The sequence below is a fragment of the Nicotiana tabacum genome, chromosome 12 (genome assembly GCF_000715075.1).
Source record: "Nicotiana tabacum cultivar K326 chromosome 12, ASM71507v2, whole genome shotgun sequence".
Lineage (NCBI taxonomy): Eukaryota > Viridiplantae > Streptophyta > Magnoliopsida > Solanales > Solanaceae > Nicotiana > Nicotiana tabacum.
In genome coordinates, this window is record NC_134091.1 from 78,607,493 (window position 1) to 78,619,829 (window position 12,337).

Here is a 12,337-nt window from a genome sequence, read left to right on the forward strand (position 1 = left end):
CATCTCCCCACAAACAATGTGGTTTGACATGTGATGCGAAAGAAAGTTGTTACCAAGAGTAGTACCACCATATGCGCAATATGGCGTCTGATCTCCACCCGATCAGCTAGGCCGCCTTCCCATATATGCCGTACGGGTTGAGTTTTCCAATCCAACAAAGGTTCTAGTTTCATCCTAGTTAAGGGGAATAATATCACAATCCACCCCTACACCGATACGTGTAGTTTCAGGTGTGGGCCTTATGACCCAAACTTCCTCGATTTTGCTAATGATGCTCCCAAATAACATTTTTGATTTGATTTGCAAACAGAAATATCATAAATACAATTGTACTCACCTCAACATCTTTCACATTGTATAAATTCTCATTAGTATTCCCAGTCATTCACAACGACAATATTTCCTTGGCTCATTAGGCCATTCACAAGATTCTTTATTCCTGGCACGATGGCCGTATTTCATATTCCACACTTTCATCTCTTTAAATTTCAAAGATCACCATCAAGTATCAACATATAGGATATTTCAGAAATCATATACTTCAAATCCATTTGAAATGGAAACTTCAAACACATATGGTTTCTTCCCAAAGAATGAGGCATACCATCCAACAATTGAAACACATATGAAAATCATAAACAATCAATACACCATTTATTCTTACAATGCTCTTCCCTAGCAATGACAATGTTCCAGTTCAACACATGAGTATATAGACTCGAATCACACCAGATATATTTATAAAGAAAATCATTAGTTAAAGAAATCACTAATGGGCATGAATTGAGTACAAAAGCTTTTAGGTAATTCTATCTTCGAAGTCATTTTTAAATAATTGAGTCGAGGCTCATTTCATATTCTTTATCGCATCTTCTAAAATCATTTGCACTACTAGACACAATCATAACTTAAATTCTTGGCACGTTGGCCATACTCTATATTCCCAATTAACTTATTTCACTTCCAACCATCTTTATAGATTATCAACAATAAAACATTTCCAAATCAAGACTTTAGGTACACATATGAGCAATTAAGAGTCTTAAGAATATTGAGATTTTCTCACACAATTTGGCATACTATCTTTCATTGAAACACGACTCAAAGCCATAAACTTTTTAATACGCAACCCATACTTTAAAACTTACGAAAACCTTATGGAATTCAATTCTAAGAGAGAAAGTTTAGCCAACATGCCTCAAACGAGCTTCCTTAACTCTAGAATGATCTGGAATTCTTAGCAATCCCGATATATTTTGAGACATAACAAAATTGAACCATAATTAGGAAGATATTCATGGTCTCAACTCATTTGAGCATTTTATCAGACACTAGGTGTGCAAATTTAACCACAACCCAATCCTTACTTATTTCAGCTCAACAATCTTCCCACAATTCTTATTGGCACATGCATGTATAAATAATTATATCATACCCATGAATCATACTCCTACTCAACCATCTTCTATCCAAATTCGAAATTGAAAATTAGGGTATGGAACCTTACCTCTTAGAGGAAGAACTTGTGGGTTTTCCTTGTTAATCTTCCAAGATTTGAGCAAGACTTGATGAATAATTAGCCTAGGGTTTCCTCTCTCTCTAAAACACTCTCCCTTCTCTCTAAAACATTAGAATATTTGCTTAAAATGACCCTTTGCGTGTATTTAATGAAGTAGGGTCGGGTTGTAAAAACCCAAAAATGGAGCTCCGGAACAGGTTCTGCGGTCGCATATGCGACCTCATATCGATCGCATAATTACAGACCAAAACGATCAAAAATCTATCCGTGTATGCGGTCACTATGCGGTCCGTATAACTGTTATGCGATCGCATAATGCACTGCATAACAATTATGTGGTCGCATAGTTGATCGCATAATTGCCCCCAGACTGGCCCTTCTCCTGCTCACTTCTGCGGCCATTATGCGGCCCGCAGAGTGGTTCTGCGGTCGCATAATGGACCGCAGAAATGTATTTTTCCGCCAAAATTTTTTTTTACTTTCCGGTGCATTGTTCAACCCAAAAAATCCAAACCGCGACCATCCACAAACACGTAAGCCTACTCCGGCATCACGAAACCTTGAATTCACTTGCAAAATTTACGGGCCTTTACACTGAAATACTTCAAAAAAAATTTGGGGTGTTACATTTTTCTCCGCTTAGGATCATTCCTCCTCGAATGAGGGTAAAAATCCGTCATTAGCATTCAATGTGGTTCAACTGTTGGTTCACATATACCAGTAGTTTCAAAATTTGGCTAACTCCCTAAATTTCCAAAAATTTCGCCAGAGTCTCCCCTGTAACTGGACCTATCCAACTGCCAAAGTAACACCAAAACAATTCCTAACAACACATCCACAACTTGACAAAACATCACCATGTATAACAACGTCACTAATCTCATCATTACAGGCATTATACTATCAAGAGTGGTATCTGGACATGAGCTGCACATATTTAAATCATAACACACAGAAGTACCTTTCAAATCACAATCATTTAACTATACACTCAAGTGGGAACATTTTATTTCCTTAACACTTTTGCCCCTCCATGTGGTCTCCTCGACTTACAGACTTCGCCATAACACATTAACGGAGACAATCTCAACTCCCGGACTTTTCTAACAAGGATAGCAAATAGTTGCTCCTCACAATCCCATTATCCCTTATCCTCACCTTATTAGACATAGACACATGAAACATCGGGTACACGGAGAACAATAATAGAGAAACATCATACTCATAGTTTAGCCTATTTTCTTTCAAAATTTCATAAGGCCTAATGTGACTTCACATACTTTACCTTTATTAACAATTCACATAGCATCCTCATGTAGAAAATATTGAGAATAACCCATTCACTTTCTTCAACTCTAAATCTCCACGCCGAACACCCAAACTAAACCTTTGTCAACCTCCAACAATTTCTCTAAGATGTGCTAGCTTGACTATGACCAAAAAATTTCCTATCCTCAAACACATAAGCCTACTCCGGCATCACGAAACCTTAAATTCACTTGTGAAATTTACGGGGCTTTACACTGAAATACTTCAAAAATATTTTGGGGTGTTATAGTGCTCCAAGCATTGAGGGAGAAGAATTTATGCGAAATTCTCAAAGTGTGAATTCTGGCTTGATTCGGTGGCATTTTTGGGTCATGTGGTGTCGAGTAAGGAGATTAAGGTAGATCCGAAGAAGATTGAGGCAGTTAAGAGTTGGCTCATACCGTCTTCAGCCACGAAGATCCCGAGTAATCTTGGTTTGGCCGGGTATTATCGCCGCTTTGTAGAGGGTTTCTCGTCCATTGTTGCACCTTTGACCAGATTGACCCAGAAGGGTGCTCCATTCAGGTGGTCCGACAAGTGTGAGGAGAGATTTTAGAAGCTCAAGACTGCCTTGACCACAGCTCCAGTCTTGGTTTTGCCTTCACCATCGTGTTCAGATACAGTTTATTATGATGCTTCGCGGATTGATATTGGGTGTGTCTTGATGCAGGAGGGTAGGGTGATGGATTATGCTTCGTACCAGTTGAAGCCCCTTGAGAAGAACTACCCCGTTCAAAATCTTGAGTTGGCAGTTAATTTTCATGCATTGAAGATTTGGAGGCATTATCTCAACGGCGTGTCTTGCGAGGTATTTACATATCATCGGAGTCTACAGCACTTATTTAAGAAAAAGGACCTAAACTTGAGGTAGCGGAGGTAGCTAGAGCTGTTGAAAGACTATGATATCACTATTCTGTATTATCCCGGGAAGGCCAATGTGGTGGTCGATGCCTTGAGTAGGAAGGCGGAGAGTATGGGTAGCCTTGCATATATTCCAGTTAGTGAGAGACCATTAACATTGGATGTTCAGGCGTTGGCTAATTAGTTTGTGAGACTGGATATTTCGGAGCCCAGTCGGGTTCTTGCTTGTGTGGTTTCTCGGTCTTCTTTGAATGAGCGCATCTGGGCGTGACAGTATGATGACCCTTATTTGCTTGTTCTTAAGGACACAGTTCAGTACGGTGATGCCAAGGAGGTTTCTATTGGAGACGATGGGGTATTTAGGATGCAGGGTTGGATTTGTGTACCCAAGGAGGATGTGTTGCGTGAGTTGATCCTTGAGGAGGACCACAGTTTTCGGTACTCCATTCATTCGGGTGCCGCTAAGATGTATCAGGATTTGAGCCAACATTATTGGTGGAGGAGAATGAAGAAATATATAGTAGAGTATGTGTCTCAGTGCTTGAACTGTCAGCAGGTGAAGTACTAGCATCAGAGGTCGGGCAGTTTGCTTCAGAGACTTGAGATTCCCGAGTGGAAATGGGAGCGTGTTACCATGGATTTCATTGTTGGACTCCCAAGGACTTTGAATAAATTTGATACAGTTTGGGTTATTGTGGATAGGCTGACCAAGTTTGCACATTTCATTCCGGTTGTGACTACCTACTCTTCAGAGCAGTTGGCTCAGATCTATATCTGTGAGATCGTTCGTCTCCACGGTGTGCCAGTGTCCATTATTTCCAATCGAGGCACGCAGTTCACATCGCATTTCTGGAGAGCTGTGCAGTGTAAGTTAGGCATACGGGCTGAGTTGAGTATAACATTTCACCCCCAAAATGGACGGGCAGTCCGAGCACACAATTCAAATCTTAAAGGATATGCTACGCGCCTGTGTTATGGATTTTGGGAGTTCATGGGATCAGTTCTCGCCGCTAACAGAGTTTTCCTACAACAACAGCTACCGAGTATTCAGATGGCTCCTTATGAGGCCTTATATGGGAGGCGGTGTTGTTCTCCACCTGGTTTGTTTGATCCAGGGGAGGCTAGGTTGTTGGGCACTGATTTGGTTCGGGTTGCCTTGGAGAAAGTTATGTTGATTAAGTATCGGCTTTGTACAGCACAGTCTAGACAGAAGAGTTATGCCGATCGGAAGGTTCGTGATGTAGCATTTATGGTGAAAGAGAGAGTTTTGTTGCGGGTTTCACCCATGAAGGGTGTGATGAGATTGGGGAATAAGGCAAGTTGATCCCTAGGTATATTGGTCCTTTTGAGATTCTTGAGAGGATTGGTAAGGTGTCCTACAAGCTTGCATTGCCACCCAGCTTATCGACAGTTCACCCGGTGTAACATGTATTCATGCTCCAGAAGTAGTATGGTGATCCGTACCCTGTGTTATATTTTAGCTCAGTCCAATTGGACAAGGATTTGACTTATGTTGAGGAGTCGGTGGCCATCTTAGACAGGCAGGTCCGAACATTGAGGTCAAAGAACATTGCTTCAATGAAAGTTCAAAGGAGGGGTCAACCGATTGAGGAGGAGACTTGGGAGGCCGAGCATGATATGCATAGCCATTATCCTTACCTCTTCAATACTTCAGGTATGTCTCTATGCTCGTTCGAGGACGAATATTTGTTTTAAGAGGGGGAGAATATAACGACCTGGGCGGTCATTTTGAGTATTTTAGCATTGTTCCCCTATTTATTTCCTCATCTATGTTCAATTAGGGTTATGTGACTTTCCGGGGTTGTTGGTTTGGTTTCGGGTGAGTTTAGGAGTCAATTGGGACGTCCTATGGTTGAAAGCTTAAGTTGGAAAAATTTATCGGAGTTTGACTTTTGTGCAGATGACTATAGAATGGAGTTTTAATGTTCTGATAGCTTTGTACGGTGATTGTGGACATAGGCGTATGTCCGAATGTTGATTTGGGGGTTCGTAGGTTGATTTGGTGCTTTTTGGCAAAAGTTGGAAAATTGAAGGTTTGAAATGTTGATAGGTTTGACCGAGGGTTGACAGTATTGATATTGGGCTCAGATTGTGATTCAGGGAGTTGGTATAGGTCTGTTGTATTATTTGGGACTTGCATGCAAAATTTGAGCTCATTCAGAGTTGGTTTGTTATGATTCGGCATTAGTTTTAGAAGTTGAGTGTTCATTGAATTCAATAGGCTGGAATTGGGGTTCGATTCGTAGATTTGATGTTGTTTGATGTGATTTAAGGCCTCGAGTAGGTTCGTGTTGTATTTTGGGACTTGATGGTATGTTTGGACGGGGTTCCGGGAGCCCAGGGTGTGATTCGAATCGAATTCGGGTTCATTCTGGACTTTGGAAGATTGCTGAAGAAAACTGAGTTATGGTTTCATCGCACCTGCGGTGGGCTTGGCCGCAGGTGTAGAGCCGCAAGTGTGGCTGGGGATCGCAGAAGCAAAGGGAGGCTAGCCAGAGGAATGTCGCAGGTGCGGACACCTGGGTGCAGGTGCGCACGCCAAGAAGCGGCAACTTCTCCGCAGATGCAGGATTTGGGTTGGGGGCAAGGGACCACAGGTGCGATGACTGTTGCGCAGGAGCAGACGCACATATGCACCATTGGTCCGTAGAAGCTCAAGCGCAGACATGCTATTTTGGTCACAGAAGCGGGAGTCCTAGGCTTGAGTGGGAGCCGCATTTGCGATGTTTCTTCCGCAGATGCGGAGTCGCAAATGTGACTAAATGACTGCAAATGCAGAAAACGCTAGGGAGAAATAGCTTCTTCGAGGGTTTTATTTGATGCACCACATTTTGAGTTAGAGAGCTCGATTTTGGGCGATTTTGGAGGGGATTTTCAAGGATTGGATCGGGGTAAGTATTTTTGACTCGGTTTTGTTCATTAATCATGATTCTGTCATTGTTTTTATCATTTAATTAGTGATTTGAGTTGGAGAAATTGGGGATTTTTGTGAAAACTTTCCTAAATCATAAATTGAAGATTTGAAGGTCGATATGAGGTCGGAATTGGATAATTTTTATATGGTTGGACTCGTATCGGAATGGGTGTCCGGATTTTGTAAGTTTGATCGGGTTCGGAGGTGCGAGCCCGGGGTTGACTTTTTGAGTTGACGTTTTTATTTTCTTTAAATATTGAAACTTTATTATCCGAAACTGCTTCCCATGGCTTGTATTTATGGTATTAAGTTAATTTGGCTAGATTCGACTCATCCGGAGTTAGATTTTCACGAGAAAGGCTTAATTAGGGGATTGATTTAGCATGTTTGAGGTAAGTATCTTGCCTAACATTATGGGGGGAACTATCCCTTAGGATTTGGGTTGATTTGTGTTATCTGAATTATGTGAAAGACATGTACACGAGGTGAAGAGTGTGTACACGGGCTTATGTGTGATATTTTGACCGGATTAGACTCTTAGACTCGTTCATGCATTTAATTAGAAATTGTAATATCATGTTATATCTTCCATTGTTAAATTGTTCTTATATGCTTTACTTGGTGTTGTTATCACATGCTCTAGCGTTTATTGTCAAACATGCTTTTATATGCCTTAATTGATGGTTTTATCTCTTTTATTATCATGTGCCTTTAATTGTGTAGTTATTCTCATTTGAAGTCGAAGTCATAAAAGCTATTATCACATTGAGGTTGAAGTTTTTGATTATTGAGATATCTCCCCTTGTTGACTAATTCTCATTCACTTTGTTATTATTGAGATTCTTATTCATATTATGGTTAAGACTTGTGCTACAGAGTGTGGTAACTTTGGTATTGTTAGTTTTGGCAAGTTGTAGCATATGGGAACTTGTGGTGCGAGTTGTTATTGTATTGTGATATTGATGCGCATACGGCAGTATAAGGATAGGGGTTAATGTGCATGTGGCAACATAAGGTGAGATTTAAGTGCGTGTTGCTAGTAAGGGAATTACTTGAAGCCACGCGGCGACATAAGGGGACTAAAGTGCGTGTAGCTATTTCGGAAAAAATATTTTCTAAAATATCTAAATGTAAGGTCATGCGGCGGTATAAGGAAAAGTTCTGATCTTGAATTGTGAAATGTGAATATGAGGTGGTACCTCGGTTGTGATTCTTGTTGTATATTATATGTTAAAGATGCTTGTTGGTTAACAGTTTTGTTATCTATTTATTTGCCTTACTTGAAATTGTCCGTATTGATTTCTTGATGTTCTTATCATGTGTACACTCCTTGTTGCTTTTATTGCTTTAAACTGTGTTGTTAGCTTACACTATTTAACGACTTTATTGTCAATCATTTCCTCGTCTTCCTTTATTTTGACTACAATATACTTGTTCAGTTTTTCTTATCCTAGTAAGTGTCTTGACCTTACCTCATCACTACTCTACCAAGGTTAGACTTGATACTCATTGGGTACCGTTGTGGTGTACTCATATTAAGATTCTGCACATTTTTGTGCAGATACAGGTACTTCAGCTCAAGCTAGGCATCAGTGATTTGACCATTCATTTCGGAGACTTCAAGGTATACCTGCTTGGCGCTCGCAGGCCTTGGCGTCATCTTCTGTCTCTACTTTTAATATTGTTTACTTTTTGTTTAGACAATGTTGTACTAGGGATTTTCAGTACATTTCTGTAGAGCTTATGACTTAATTCCACCTGTTTTGGGAATTTTGTTACACATGTTCCGTTTTGGAGTTATTATGAGTTTTATCGAATTGTCTTATTATCTTAGTATGTTATTACTGTTAAGCTATAAATGAATGTTAGGCTTACCTAGTCTTAGATACTAGGTGTCATCACAACATCCTAAGGTGGGCAATTGGGGTCGTGACAGTTCATTAATTTTCTTAGGCTTGAATTAGGGTGTGATTTGTGGTTTGGATGTCGTTTGGTGTGATTTGAGGCCTCCAGTAAGCTCGTGTTATACTTTAGGATTGGTTGGTGTGATTGGACGGGGTCCTGGGGGCCTTGGAAGTGTTCCGGATTGAGTTCAGACCATTTATCGACTTAGAGAAAGTTGTTGAGGGTTTCAGGTTGTTGGTGTTTTCGTGCAGGTGCGACCGGTGTGTGCAAGTGCGGAAGTTGGGCCTGGTAGGAGAAGTCCGCATAAGCAGCCCAGGTGCACAGATGCTCTTGCGCAGGAGCAGAAAGAGTCCGCATAAGCAGACTTGCAGGTGCAAAGGAGTATTCGCAGAAGTAGAAGGTCGGGCTTTTGGATGGGTTCGTAGATGCGGACCTTGTACCGCAGAAGTGGTACCGCTGAAGCGGTTAAGTGACCGCAGGTGTGAGATTGCTAGACTCTTTTCAGTGTTTTTCACATTTTGGGGATTGTTGAGCTCAGTCTAGGGCAATTTTTGGAGTGCTTTTCATCATAATTGAAGAGGTAAGTGAAGTTTATTAAATTTTGGTGTTAGATATTAATTATCCATTGATTATTACACCTATTTTCATGAATTAAAGGTGGGATTTGGGCTTTTTGGACTATGTTTTTGGAGAGTGAGATTTGATCATTTGAGGGACGATTTGTGGTTAGAATTTGATGATTTTTGTATGGTTGGACTCGTATCAGAATGGGTATTCAGAATTTTTGAGTTTGGTCGGGTTTCGAGGTGCGAACCCTGGTTTGACGTTTTGGGTTGAGTTTTTTATTTTGGTTAAAGTTCTTAGCTTTTCTCATGAAATCAATTCCTATGGCATTTATTGATTATATTAAGTTAATTTGGCTATATTCGGGTCGTCCAGAGGTTGACGCACGCAGGAAGGGATTCTTAAAGTACCGATTTGGCTTACTTGAGGTAAGTATCTGTAACATCCCAGAAAATTTCGAAGTGTTTTAAGACTATTTAAAAGATTGGCAAGTACTAATTATATTAATTCGGGTATGAACAAGACTAATAATATGAATGATATCAATTGATCATGATAATATATGTATGAGGTACATTAAGAATGGTTTATGGTCTAAGAAGAGACTCAAGGCTAAGTCAAGATGGAAATAATACGATGGGGTAAAGTTTCAAGTGAGTTCGCACAAAACCTAACTTCAAACGAGCATAACTCTTCAGATATGAAGTTTTATATGGTTTATGACCTAGAAAATGAAAGGTCTATGTGTCTAGTTTCTATTGCTTCAAACCGTTCATCATTTGGAGATTCCTACAAGAGGTTATGACCTTTTTACTAAATGGTGTCAGAACAGCTACGTGAGTCTTGCGTAGCCTACGCAACATAGCAGCATAACCTACGCACCATAGCAGCGTAACCTACGCACCATTGCGTAGGCAGATCCAGTAACTTCCAATTTAAGGGGAATGGAAGTCCATCCTGCGTAGCCTTTGTGCGTAGCCTACACAGGAGGCTACACAGCTTCAAGGGTCATTTTAAGGAGCTGAAAACGTGGGTTTAGAGAGAGAATGTGTTAGTTCTTCATCTTGGAATGGATTTCTAGAGAGAAGGAGGAGCTCTTCCACCATGGATACACTTCAAGGTAAGTTGTTTTGGCACAAGGATGATTATATAATATCATTTAGTGATAACACTAACATTATTATGGATCAAATTCATAGGAAATGGGTTGAATCTTCAAGAACACCAAAAAGAGGAAAAATGAGATTCTTCTACCAAGAGGTAATCCCTTCACTTGAGCTTCATATATATTTCATATTGGAGAATGGGTAGCATGTTTATGAGTTTTATTTAAAGTTATAATGGGATATTGTATGAACCCTAAGGGTGGGTCTTGAGAATGCCATTTTTGGGTAAAGAAGAAGATGAATAGTGATGAATTAATATAAATACATGTCTTGAGTTTCTAATGATTCCAATACACTTGATAACTTAATTGATGAGGGAATTTAGTTGGGAATCACCATTTGGATAAGATACAACACTAGTTCTTGAAATGAATGTTCTTGAACCTAAAGTTTTGTTGGAGAAGGCAATAAATAGTGATTTGATGATGTTGGGTAATTAACATAGTATTATTAATGACTCCAAATGAGTATTAAATGACAAGAATTAAATTGAATAGGCTAGTGGATGAGCCTATTGGATAATTTGGGATGGTTGAAGGCTTGTTGCCGAATTGTGAAGCCTAAATGGATATTTATGAATCTTTTCGTATTTATTTTGATATAGTTGGGATATCTAATGGTAGGTATTGAAGTGTGGGTGATATTTGGACATTTTAATCAATTGGAGCATTGTAGTATTTTCGGAGCTTGAAGGTTGAGATTGGGATTGCTAGGATTTTCAGAACATTGTAGTAATTTAAGGAAAGCTCAAATCGAGGTATGTTGGCTAAACTCCTCTCTTAGAATTGAATCCCACGGTATTTATGTAATTTATGTAAGTCCCAAGTGGTTCACTATAAAAACAAAATTGGATATTCCGAATGAGTTGTGTTGAAAGATATATGTTCAATATGTATACCAAATGCTTTTATCATGTTATGTTATCATTTGAGAATGTGTTCAAAATATGAGTTGTGCATTAAAAATGTTTCGACTTCAAGCCATGTCCAAACGAAGGCTATTATGCCAAATCTTGTGAAAAATCTCTATGTGCCTAAGACTCTTAAGTGCTCACATATGTACTATAAACGTTGATTTGAAATGCCTTATTGTGGATGATGATGATGATGATGTTTGAAAGTGAAAAATGTGAGCATGAAATACTAAATACGGCCGACGTGCCAAGAATGATTTTATAATTGTGGCCACTAGTGCCAATGAAATTAAAAGATGTGAAAGAAGTATTAAATGAGATGATTGGTATAAAAAGGATGATGTCTCGAATGAGACGGCCTAGCCGATCGGGTCGTGATCGGACGCCATGCCGCACACATGGTGGTGATTGTGCTGGAAATTATAAATTGAAATTGTGATTGTGGTTTATGTCTCTAATGAGATGGCCTAGCCAATCGGGTCGTGATCAGACTCCGTGCTAAAATTACGGTGGTATTGGTATTGTAAATATTGGTATCGTGAATGGTGGCATATTGGTATTAAAGATCTCCCAACTTAAGATATGGAAATTAATTTGAACATTGTTTTGATCCTAATTTGAGGTTTAATGTTGTTTGTGGCTTCCAGTGATATTATGATTGTTATTCCTTGTATTATTTATTATTCTATTGAGAGGGTGTTTTGTCATTCATACTAGTACTATTCCATATGTACTAACGTCCCTTTTTCTCGGGGTGCTGCATCTTCAATGGATGCAGGTGGTTCTACAGCAGGAGACATTGATTAGTGATAGCGGTACACCCTCTTCCCAGCTGACTTGGTGAGCCCCACTTCATTCGGGGTCATGTATCATTTATTCCTTGTGTATTGTGTTTGAGGTATAGACGGGGCCTTGTTGCCGGCATTATCATAGTACTCTTCCGTATCTATTAGAGGCTCCGTATAAAAAGTGTGGGTTGTATATTGGTGCTGGGGAAGTCAAACCATGTTATGTTGTGTTGGAATTACTTGTTCCACTTTAGACCATGAAAATGTGTGTAATTGGAGACTTTAAAATGAAGTAACTTATGGTAATGAATTGGTATTATATACATGGTCTCCTTATCGTATAATTAACAAAACTATGTATTTGTTTTGTATTCATAA